At 41.3% G+C, this 12,021-nt stretch overlaps 1 protein-coding gene across 1 annotated transcript in view; it reads right to left on the bottom strand.

Moving 5' to 3' along the window:
• chl1b (cell adhesion molecule L1-like b) overlaps positions 1-5,610 on the bottom strand; it is a 65,566-nt gene extending 59,956 nt beyond the window's left edge. Inside the window, 1 exon segment of the mRNA XM_038696734.1 lies at positions 5,460-5,610. The gene's annotated coding sequence lies outside the window, so the exon portion shown is untranslated.
• Positions 5,611-12,021: the final 6,411 nt, after the last annotated feature.

Here is a 12,021-nt window from a genome sequence, read left to right as displayed (position 1 = left end):
CTCTCTCTCTCCCCTTCTCTTAACCCAAACAGTCGAGGCAGATGGCTACCCACTCAGTACTGGATTTGCACTAAAAAGTACAGTTTAGAATATTATGTATATTTTTAACATTAAATGTTAAGAATGTATTGTTTATGAGACACTTATGTAGTCACTAAAATCCAGCTTTCCCATCCCTAGTTACCAGATGAAACACATTTTATGCTCGCTTTGATCTCCTCAACAAAGAGTCAGGACCGGCCACTGTCAGTATCCACAGCAGATGTGAGAAGAGTCCAGCTGAGAGTGAACATGAGTAAAGCTGCCGGGCCTGACAACATTCCTTGCCATTTACTAAAAACCTATGCCAATGATGTTATTACTGACATTTTCAACATATCACTTTCACAGAAAAGTCACCTGTACCTAAAAAGTCTATTATGTCCAGTCTAAACCACTACCGTCATACAGCACTTAACCCCATTCTGATGAAGTGCTTTGACAAACTGGTTCTTGTGACGGAAAGGCAAGAGCAGTCACCCCACCCAGATTTGAACCCGGGTCTACAGGGTACCAAACATGCAACTTGACCGCAACGCCAAAGAGCACACAGTTCTCCAGCACATAAAGAATAATATCTCACCTTCCCGCTCGTCTTCAAAGACCTTGAGAAAAACAACATCTATTTTAAGATTGTTCTGATCTAGGGCTGCAGCTAACAATGATTTTAGTATTCAACGCTTCGATAGATTATTTCAACGATTCATCGATGCGTCATTTAATAAGTACTTTTGCTTGGCGACGGCGGTCCCCCCCCCCCCCCCCGGTACAAGATCAGCTGTGCACGTTTATAGGTGATAGATATAGATATTAGTCCTTTCAGAAATTCATAATGTGTCATACAGCAAACATCAGGCCAACAACTAGACAGCCGCTTTACCAACACAAACATCACCCGAGTGCTATACAAGTTAAGGCTCGTGCAGACTACACAACTTTAAGCGTCGGCCAATGGCCCTGCCGTTCACCCCACTTGCACAAGTCGTTGAAGCGTTCACAACTACGTAACACACACTACAAGAGCTGACAGCAGCTGTGTCACCCGACGCAGATTTCCAAACCACATTTTGTCAAGAAAACACACGTGAAATGTGAAACGGGAAATGAGCGATCCTGCACACGAAACAGCTGTTGTTTGTTATTATAAAGATAGCAGTTGAAACAGGGTGAAAGGATGGATTAGTACATGCAGGTAGCAGGGATTGTCTGAGCTACAGAGAGAGCTGGAGGGGAGTTAAAAGGTGCAGCTCCCCGACACCCAGTTAACTCATGACTGTGAGGTTACAACTCACGAGCCAAAAAGGAGAACAACAAACGCACGTGTGCACATTTTCAGCTGAGGACTGTGGCTTACTTTGGCTTCAACTCAACAATCAATCAGGATTTCAGTTAAATGCTAAAGTTGCTGTTACTGTTACCTTGTCTGTGGTCCGCTGGCAGAACACCGGCTGCTTTCTGATAAGGCGCCGTCGTGCTGTTGCCGAGGCGACATAAGTTTCGTTTTACGGTGGACAGACTGTGACATTACAGAGTTGTTGTTTTCTTTAGCTTGAAATAATAACATACTTTGAACACTTTCTTCTTTGTCCCTTGCTATTTTCTCTCTCTTCCTCCACTTTGCAAACAGCTCCATTATAATCACGTCGTGCTCACAGCGTAAGCGCGATGTGCCACAGTAATAAATGTCCGTGCGAAACACTGTGCTGTATAGTTACATGGATTAAACAAAACATCGATGCAAAGAATTTGTGTCGAAGCATTTTATTAATTGATTTTATCGATAAATCGTGTCAGCCCCATTCTGATCTCCCCATGAAACTGACCGGCAAGCTTGGCACTCTGGGCTTAAATACCACACTCTGCAACTGGATACTGGACTTCCTCACAAACAGACGCCAGATAGTTCGGATTGGCAGACCACTCCACTCTAGTGCTCAACACCGGCGCCTCCCAAGGCTGTGCCCGCATCGGCCGGATTCCAAACAACAATGAGACTTCATATCAGGAGGAAATCAACAGCCTTGTAAAGTGGTGTACTGACAACAAACTACTGCTCAACGTCCAAGGAGTTGATTGTTGAGCTTTCTGGGAATTGGCATCACAGACGAGCTGTCATGGTCATCTCACATCTCCACACTGGTGAAGAAAGCTCAGAATTTATTTATTTGTATTTCTTAAGGAAACCTAAGATGGTTAAATTCTATTCAGTGCCAAGTTCTTGTCAACTTTTACAGAGGAGCAATAGAAAGCATCCTGACTGAAAACATCATTGGTACCCATCTCCCGAGCATCATTGATATCGGTGAGGTGAGGTGCATGCGCAGAGCCCACAGGATACTAAAAGACAGTTCCCACCCAGCCTGACTACAGTATGTTGGTCTATTCTGTACGACATCTATTGCCAAAAACTACATAACATTACTAGCTTGGTTTACTGGTAGGTCCACAGGGCATTCAAGAGGTCAAGCTGATAGTGAATTTTAGAGCGCCCTCTACTGGCAACTTAAAAAATGTCTATTGCACTTAATAAAGACTGTAAATTTTGAATTTGAACGTAGCCCATCCCTCCCCACACACGACACAAGCCTATGAGTTTCTTTTAATGTTTTCCAGGGTTTTTGGGGAGTTTTTCCTCATCTAAACCAGTGGTTGTCAAAGTGGGGTCCAGGGACCCCCAGGGGTCCTTGAGGGGGTTCCAGGGGGTCCCCAGCAAAAAGGGTAATTGTTTATTTTCACTATAATTCCATCCAAAAGTAACACAATTACTATTTTGGTCATGGGTTTCATGCACTCTCTGTAATAAAACATCTACCAATCTAAACCAATCAAACATAGCAATCAATCTTCCCCCTCTCCGGGACCTTGTGGCCTCCCCGGACACAAACAGTTCCAGACACTCCCCTCGTACCCCCACCCCTTTACCCCATACTGTAAATATTTTGCATATCACAGCACAAACGTATTCTTTCATATTCTTTATAATTACTTTATATTTTTTATATCTTGTATTTTTTACTTTATAAGTATCCAAAGAAAATTCCTTGTTAACCTGCTTGGCAATAAAGCAATAAAATGTCTATCAGATGGAGACCCTGGGACATGAAAAAGTTTGAGAACCACTGATCTAAACCGAGGGTCTTGGGATAGAGGGTGTACGCTATTCAGATTGTAAAGACCCTTGAGGCCTTGTGATTTGTGGTATCACAAAATTTCCAGCCACTAACATAAAGAATGCTGCTACAAAGGATGTTCTGTTTCCTGCATTTTGTAATCTAAATGATTAAAAGGATGAAAAAGGCCCATGAAATGCGTCAGGTCGGAGCTGCATATTAAGTGGTGAGAGGGCTTGCTGACATGGACCAGCTGGGAGGTGGTCGACACTTTGCTTGTCCAATTACTGGCTCTCGCTCAAATTGTTTGGTGAGAAGCATTCGACCTACTTCTGGACACAAAGCACCACTGCCCTGAATACAGAGAGGCTGGGGACCACGTGTGATGACAAGTGCCATTAGAGGCTCTTGTCTTTGGCCTAGAAATTAAAATCAAGCGCCTTACCTGATGTGGGATAATTTTGGCTATGAACACTAGAGAAGCTATATGGGATGAACAGGGGACAACATAAATAGGATCTGCTCTTCTTGAAGAGCAGCTTGAGATGATTACATTCACTAATGGCAGCCTGACCTTCAGAAGGTCTTTGTGTTAAACAGCTGTATTAGGGAGCAGCAGCACTGCTAGTACTAACTAACTAGAAGTATTAATATAAGTGGTAGTGGGAGTGTTACCACAATCTGTTTCTCTTTTTTTTTGGGGGGGGGGGGGGGGGGTGTACCACAAACTGTTACAGACAATATAGGCCAAGCTGATTGTGTTGTGAAAGTAAAGCATCAAAAGGAATACAAACATCAAATTATGGGTAAACTATGAAACATTTCTCTGTTTCCTGGGATTCCCTCAAAGGCATACTCTGTAATGAGACACAACAGTGCAGAGGAAACCAGCATTTGAATTTGCAGCACTTCCACACAGTACAACATTTGCATAGATTGTGAATATTCATATTGAGGGAGTCACTATGTTAACCATGTGAGATATATCTGGTCTACAAATGCATCACTTCAAGCACACAAGCTTAATGCACAACTATTCCATCCACATCACAATCAATTACCAAAGCTAGGTACCAACCAAAACACCAGGCTTCTCATTTAAATGTCACTATAATGTGATTTTAATCACACTCATTGAAGCCTCATCAGTCACTTTAATCTTGTGCCGTTCATGCTTGACTCTCGTGCAAGAGAATATCCTTAAGTGTGGACAAGGATTAAAAAAATAAATAATATAATTTGTCTGTGAAAGCAACAGTTTTTTTCCTTCTCAAAAATGCATTGTTGGAGCTTTGTCAGAGGTGTCAGCTGAGATGGAAAATGTATCAGATTCTCTGTTACTAATTCTCTAGAGTAAAACAGCCTTTCAGTTCTGTTTCTAGTGCCACATGACACCACTTACCTTTTCACAGTACAACAATAAATCTGCTGAAATGGCATTATATGCATTTTCTCTGCAAATCTGCACACAGTATCACTGCAGTTCAACCATCAGCTGGGCACAGCTGTCTGTTCATGCATTTATTCCCCCCCCCCCCTACCAAACATAACTATCCCTGTGCCTGTCTCATCCCATGCAAGATGAAATGTATGAATAGAGAATGAGATAATACCATTCACCACATTGGATGACAAGGTGTGATTCACTTCTGCGGCTCAGTGTGCAGCATGAGAGCCGGTGATAAGCAGGCAAGAGAGCATTACTGTGTAATTGGCAGTGTGGTGATAAATAAGAAGGATGGCTTGTGTGATCCCCGGTCTGTGATTATTATCAGGGATCACGTGCAGTTTACAGAAAAGAAAATTGAACGACGTTTTAGAATGACTTTAATTCATACTTATCAACTCTAATAGTTGCACCATGTAGTCCATTTAAAACGGTGTGAGCCCGGGATGATAATATTTTCTGCTAAAGAGTGGGATCACGTTAATTGTCCCTCTGCAAGGTGGGTAAACCTGTTTAAGCTAGGTTAGCCCTCCACTCCTTCATTTCCCACATCACTGGTCAGGACTGAATAGTAAGTCTAGTTATTATTCCACTTGTGAAAAGATGGATATATCACAACGCCAGTCGTGACTACATTTCCCCTTTCCAAATCCTCTCTTTTCATCCCCCTTTTCTAAATTTTACTTCCCAACCACCTGCCATAACGTTACAGGTGCCGGTGTTCCAAGCCTCATATCATGAGATTCAAAGCAAACGTTAGCTACAATTTCTAATAAGTGCAACACCTGGGAGAAAATCTGAAAATATAAGGTGACTTTTTCTTTTCCTCAGGCGACAAACAGACAGAAAGTGTGGAAACTCACCTTCAGGAGCATCTCATGTCGTGGCAGCCGTTCAGAAAGTTGGATTCTCTCACCGCTGGCAGACGGCAGAGGGAGGTTTAACTGTTAACGTAACGCGCTTTGCTTCCGAGCCGAAGTACCTCCCTCCTCCTCCTCCTCCTCCTCTGGATGCTACTATCGCTGCCCCCCCCCCTCCTCCTCCTCCTCCTCTGTAAAGAAAAAGTAATAGCGCTTTCGTCCTCCTCCTCCACAAAGACAGACTCAAAGAAAAGAAGGGACCCTATCGCAGTCAATAGGTTTTACAAAAAAAAAAAACAAAAAAAAACAAAGCCATGGCAACGCAGAAAAACTGTGAGCAACTTCCCCACGTTGTGACCGGGTTAAAGCGCTCCCCAGCCCCCAAAACAGTGACAGCGACATTATTCCCAAGCTCCAGAAAGAACAGGGGGTTTTTTTATAGAGGGAGGCGGCAGAGGAGAGGGGAGCTCTGAGCCACTGCTGAGGATGCTGTTCAAATATGGATGAGAGAAAAGAACATTTTTACTGTAGGTCCAGTAAATTGTTGTCGTGACATACAAGTGTTTTATTCTCAGTAGTGAACCTGAAATAGGCCTAGAACAAGCTGGTGTTCATTATCTTCTGTGGTGTAGTACCTAATATTCTGTGCGTATTGGTAGCCTATATTTATTCAGTCAGTTAGCCTCTTTATTAGTTTTGGTTTAATTTACATTTTAATTAACTTTTATTTAGTAATTTTTATTAGGCTATTTAGATTTCATTAAAATCTAGGCTATTTATTTATTTTGTAAAATTTGACCAAAGCACCATCATTTGCACAGACTGGAAGTTCTAACTGTTTAGTTTAGAGGTGAAGATTCGACAGGATTTTTGAGGCCAGTACCAACAGTGATATTTTTTTGAATGATATATCATATCAGCTCATATTCTTCTCCGTTTTTAAACTCAAAAATGTGTTTTGCTTATTGTTACTGCAGTTAGATGTTTTAGCCCAGATCTGAGTTCAGGTGGCGTGAGTGATTTTGAGACATCATGACTAGTTCGGAGGCCAATAGGCATTTTTCACAACCCATATTTTAGCTTGTCACAGCAGGAAAAGTACAGGTGTTACTAATAACATTTAACAATTAACAATGCCATTGTTCTAAGTGCCCCAGGAAGCCATGAGAGTGTGACAGTGAGCCAGCATGCAAATTACCAGGACCCTGAAACTGAACCAGCTACATGAAATTCGGCCATCATTCATTTAATTAATTACACCTGTGATTTCCTACTGTGACATGTCAAAATGTCTACTTGAAATAAGCCAATTGTGGTCCAGTATGTAACTTGAACAAGTCTGATAATGAAACTTGAAACTTCCAGCACATATTTCACCACAGACCTTTGGGAGACATCTTGTGTCCAGTTAGTTTTGAAATAAAGAATATTCGCATATACATAGATTCTGATATTTTCACCAAGACAGAAGGATAAGATGAATTTTAAGAATCCCTCTCTGCAAAAGATATTTTGTGTAGATACAAGTCAAATACAAATTAGTGTTTTTAAATGTCTTCAAACGTGTCTGAGAGCAATCTTTAAACATTTTTTTACAGGGATCGCATGAATTTGGTCATATAAGAGTTGTTAATACGTTGTACAGAAAAGAGATATGGTACTAACACACCAACACTAACAGTCCACAACATCACAGATTGACATTTTTGAGTTCACAGTTTATTTTACTGTTGCATTAGAATATATTTTATATATTTTTTTATATTTATTAACAACAGAAACATAGAGCAACGTAGATACATTATGGCAACATTCAAAATTACAACTTTCAAAGATTCACAAGGTTTAATCGACATCATTGCGAGGTCTCTACAAAACTGAACATTTCAAGCTTCACAAATATAGTAGGCTATTGACTGCATGGCATTTGTATTGGATTGCATTACATTAACAAGTGTTCGTCTTGTTGTGTCAACCTGCTGTATATCAACACTGTTCACTCCTTTCATCATAATGCCAGCCTGAGTATTGTAGACTAATAGCCTCTGTGGGGATCTGTGATTTCAGCACCTCTGATAGTACAAGATCATTAAGAACTCTTTGCACCAGAGGAGCGGGCAGCAAAGGTCAGCTAGAAATCAATTTATCCAATAATCTCAGACCCACAGACAGAAATAGAGTGGATTTCCAACCTAGAAATGACGAAGTGGAAAGGGCCTTTATCCATTTACAGTCATGTTCAGAGGCTCACTCTCTGTCATTTTTGACTCATTAGGTCATTTTGAGTTATGATTTTCAGTGTGGACCTGAAACCTGTCCAGCCTCATATGTTTTGCTCTAATCCATGCATGGCCGTAGCCATGATTTTAGAAATAAGTCTTCTCCCCCACTGCCAGGAAAAAAACGTTTGCTAGAGAAATACTGAATTGTTTAGTTATTTGATTTGTTTGTTATATTTGCTGGCTTACAAGTAGTCACTTCAAATGTATTTAGTCCAAAAGTACTAAAGAATACTTTGAAATACTACTAATACTTTGTTACGACCCGGCTCGTGGGGAAAAGGGAAGCAACATGATCCAGAATGTTTTTGGATGGGTCACAGTGGGGGATTGAACCCAGGTCTCGCACACCAAAGGCGTAGGCTTATCCACTGCCCCGCTGCCACCCCCAAACATAACTTAAAGAGGTCTCTCCAACTGAGAGATAGCCACTTGCTACTAAAAAATCAAACTAAACAAAACTCTCTGACCTGTTCAGCAAGAAACAAAATACAAAATTAGCAGCAAGCTCTGAGCCTAGTGTGTCTAACAAACGTAAACTGCAGGTGTCTGGTTGATAATCCCCACTAAGATACTCGCCCTGCTTCCTTAACACAATTCACAAGGTAAGATGACACTAAGATCTAACACTTATCGCTTGAACAAAAGCTCCTACAGTAGTTAACGCGATTACCACAATAGAACACAATACAAAAGTGGCCAGTTGATCAAGGGCAAAATCACAACTGCCTAGTTCAACAGGTAGGTAGCTATTTAAACAGGGGATGATCTGGAAGGCGGTAGATGATTGGAGGAGGTTGCCAGACGCCGCACCAATCAGATCACCGGCCGGAACCAGGAAGTAGGCAGGTCTTGCGCCAGCCAATCATCAGCAAGGGTTCGCACATCCTGCTTAACATGTCACACAGCTGCATAACACAGATACACATACACAGATAACTGCAGTGGCCATAACATACTTAGAAATAACAACCTTGAAAAGATTTTACATAACCTTGGATTATGTCTAATGCTGACTCTCACTTAGCACAATGTTTTTTTGTTTTTTTTTGGCTGCTGATACCTGCATCTTATGCTATGGTTGAAGCTGCAGTTGGCAACAGTTGAACATAAATGCAAAACTCACAAGTGCATATGTCAGCAGAAGACATCAGTACCTCTCACTTCGATTTGTCTTCTCAAAGACGGCCCACCAACGCTTCCGTGTGGAGCTGGGACATGTTTGCACAAGTGTTTTGTAATATACACTGTTGTTGGCAAAGAGATGGGTGGTGCTTTCATTGCTGGTTGTTTTCTTGTTTTTTTTGTCAGCCTCATGTACTTTGGTCAGGATATAGTGACAGTTTCAGCAAATATGCCGAAAAGTTGTTTATAAAAAGAATTCCCTGCTACTGCTTAGTTTAGTAAAGGATTGTGGTTATTGCAAATAAACTATGGTTAATGTATGCTTAGGGTTAGGTGACTAAAACACTTGGTTAAGGTAAGGAAAGGTTTCTGGTGACAGTTAAAAAGAAGGCAAAAATTAATTACATTCTATGACAACCTCCAGTCTCCTGAATGAAGTCGGGCTCACTACACACCCAATCCAGCACCCCAACCAACACACCCTTACACTCCACCTTGCTACAAATAAAGCACACTTCTTGCACTGGCACTAAATGCTAGCATTTGAGCTAAATTGAGACAAATCATTCAATGTCTGTGAAGATTCTCAGTCATCCAGGTCATAGTTATCTAACGAAGGTTAAAGTCAAGGGCAACTGGACTTGGTTTAACATACTGGAAAACATGATCATAATTCCTACAGCACCGGGCTGGTACCAGACTTGGCCATGGGTAGTCCTAACGACCATAACGACTGTCGTTACAACAACCAGGAACACTAATGAACCAGCAGTTTTGACGATCCTGGCAAACAACCCCACTGAGGTTAAATAGCTGAGTTTCCCTGCCAGTCAGTCAGAACTGCAGAAGTCCCTTGGATGAGGGCCGAAACGTCTTCCAGTATCTTTAACCAAGGCCAGTTGCCCTTGACTTTAACCTTCGTTGGAAATCATTCAATATGAACAAACATGATCATAATTCCTACCACACTGGGCTGGTATGTTTTTAGTTGCATAATCTAAACTCTCCTGAGTTGCTAAAACAATACTGAGGACATAACCTCAATGTCCTCAATAAAATCGATGGCCCTGAATCCATGCCTTTACATGGTCTTATTCTACACTGTTTGGAGCTGAATATATTGTAGCCCAGGAGAAAGAGTTTCAATTGCAAATATCTCCCAAAAAATATAAAGAACGGGGAATCTCCCGTGGCTAAAGCCTAGTTCACACTACATGATTTTTAGCCCAATTTGCCGGTTGGCGGTCACCAGTGGTTATGTGTGAACTACACTACGACGCATCAAAATGGCTCCCTGACACATTTCTGACACATCGCCGACGTCTACCAGATATCTAGCATGCCAAATATCTGGAAGAGTCGGGCTGACTGGACATAAACATTCAGCCAATGAGAGCAGGCAACTGGCAGAGCAGGCAGCTACTTTTCACCGCAAAACGCAAAAAAGGAGTGGTCATAAAAGGGCTAAGGGAAACAGATTCACAGAGTACAGACGACCTGAGTTCTGAGCCAGGTCCTTTTCCTGTTCTGTCCGCAGTGGATTCATCTTCATCCAACTGACACCACATAGGAAAGACTAAGACTTCTCTGTTACATAAACAAGGGAAATGAACAGATTGACTTGAATCCTAATAACCTGATTTAGGGTATCATAATCCCCCGCGACCCTGTACACAGGATAAGCGGTTCACGATGGATGGATGGAGGGTATCATAATCACACTGAATGGATTACACAATGGTTTGACTGAGCAATAAATGAAACAAGATATCTTTGTGAGGTGCGCCATGTTACAGTGAGTGCTCTTATCAAATCAAATTAGATTTGGTGGAACATCTGCCTCCTTTTTTTCAACAGGAACTGTCTCATCTATAAGTGGTAAATGCAATACAGTAGCTTAAGGCACAGTTCTCAGCTGACCCTGCAGAGGCCCAGGTTAAAAGCTGAAATTACGTGTAAGTTGATTCACTATGTACCTATTTTACAGACGGTGCCATCCTGAAAATTCTTTCTCAAAGGGCCCTGAAAATCAATTTTGCTTGGAGTGTTGACCTCTAAATAAATAATGCTTAAGAAGATTACAATCCTCAAGATTTTTATGAAATGAAACTATACCTTTCAACAATAACCATTCAGTGTATTTAAAGGTAATTACTTCTTTACAAAGTAGCAGGCAATCCAAAACAATTTTATTGTGAAGCAGTCAGAGGAAACAAAATTTAAAACCATGTTATCAGCAGCGTTATTGCAAACTACATTAAAACAAATGTGTGATTTCTGATTAGTGAGCTCATGGCAGTATTGGTGATGAAAAATATTCTTCTTAAGCAAAACTATTAAATTAAAACACTGCTTAGAAAAGGTCCCACAGTAAACTTTTTACATTTTTAATGGTTATGCATACTCATTATGGCTGGAGGATAACCCGCTCTTTTGTAATGCATGTTATAAAATACCATATAAAAACAGCTTTTTACAGTCTTACCTATATTCTCCTTCCTATAGAAATAATATGTTCAGACTCAACTGTTCTCAGGTGAGATGTTATTGGCCATATAAACCATAATTACTGGAGGGAAGAAAACCCAAGATATCACGGCACCTCCCCAGCTAGACAGGGCAGGGCCTCATTACGTGACAGCGAATGTGAAATTTCCATTGGAGACTGAGCGGGGGGAAAAGAATGAGCTGGTGCCGTCAACGTAGGCTCTGGAAACAGACCCTACGTTGTCAAAGGTGTCAAAGTTCACGGGCAGAGCATGAATGAATGCACCCCCCATCGCCCCGCTTCCGTCTTGTTTTTCCTCATGTGTTCCCCCATCTCTCTCTCTCTCTCTCTCTCTCTCTCTCTCTACTTCTCTCCTTCTGTATCAAGGAATATCACTGTGGGGCAGAAATCCCCTCATTGACGTCTGCAGGGCTGCATAATGAGAATAAATGAGCTGGAAGTAAATATGCAGGCTGTGTGCTGTTTGCCGCTATAGACCAGTCAGCCCATAGGCTTTCATCAAAAATTAAGATGGATTGTGTCACCAAAAGCCCATAACAATGCTGCACAGTGTTTTATTTATCTAAAGCGGAATTCAAAGGGCATTTCAAAGGTTTTAACATGTACATTGATTCCCATTTGGAACATTTGTTTATATGCTTTTATCCTTGTT

The sequence above is a fragment of the Micropterus salmoides genome, unplaced genomic scaffold (assembly GCF_014851395.1).
Source record: "Micropterus salmoides isolate LMB-PRFRI ecotype aquatic unplaced genomic scaffold, ASM1485139v1 Ms_hic_scaffold_4, whole genome shotgun sequence".
Taxonomy (NCBI): domain Eukaryota; kingdom Metazoa; phylum Chordata; class Actinopteri; order Centrarchiformes; family Centrarchidae; genus Micropterus; species Micropterus salmoides.
Note: the sequence above shows the minus strand (reverse complement) of the source record. Positions and strands in the feature narration are given on the sequence as shown.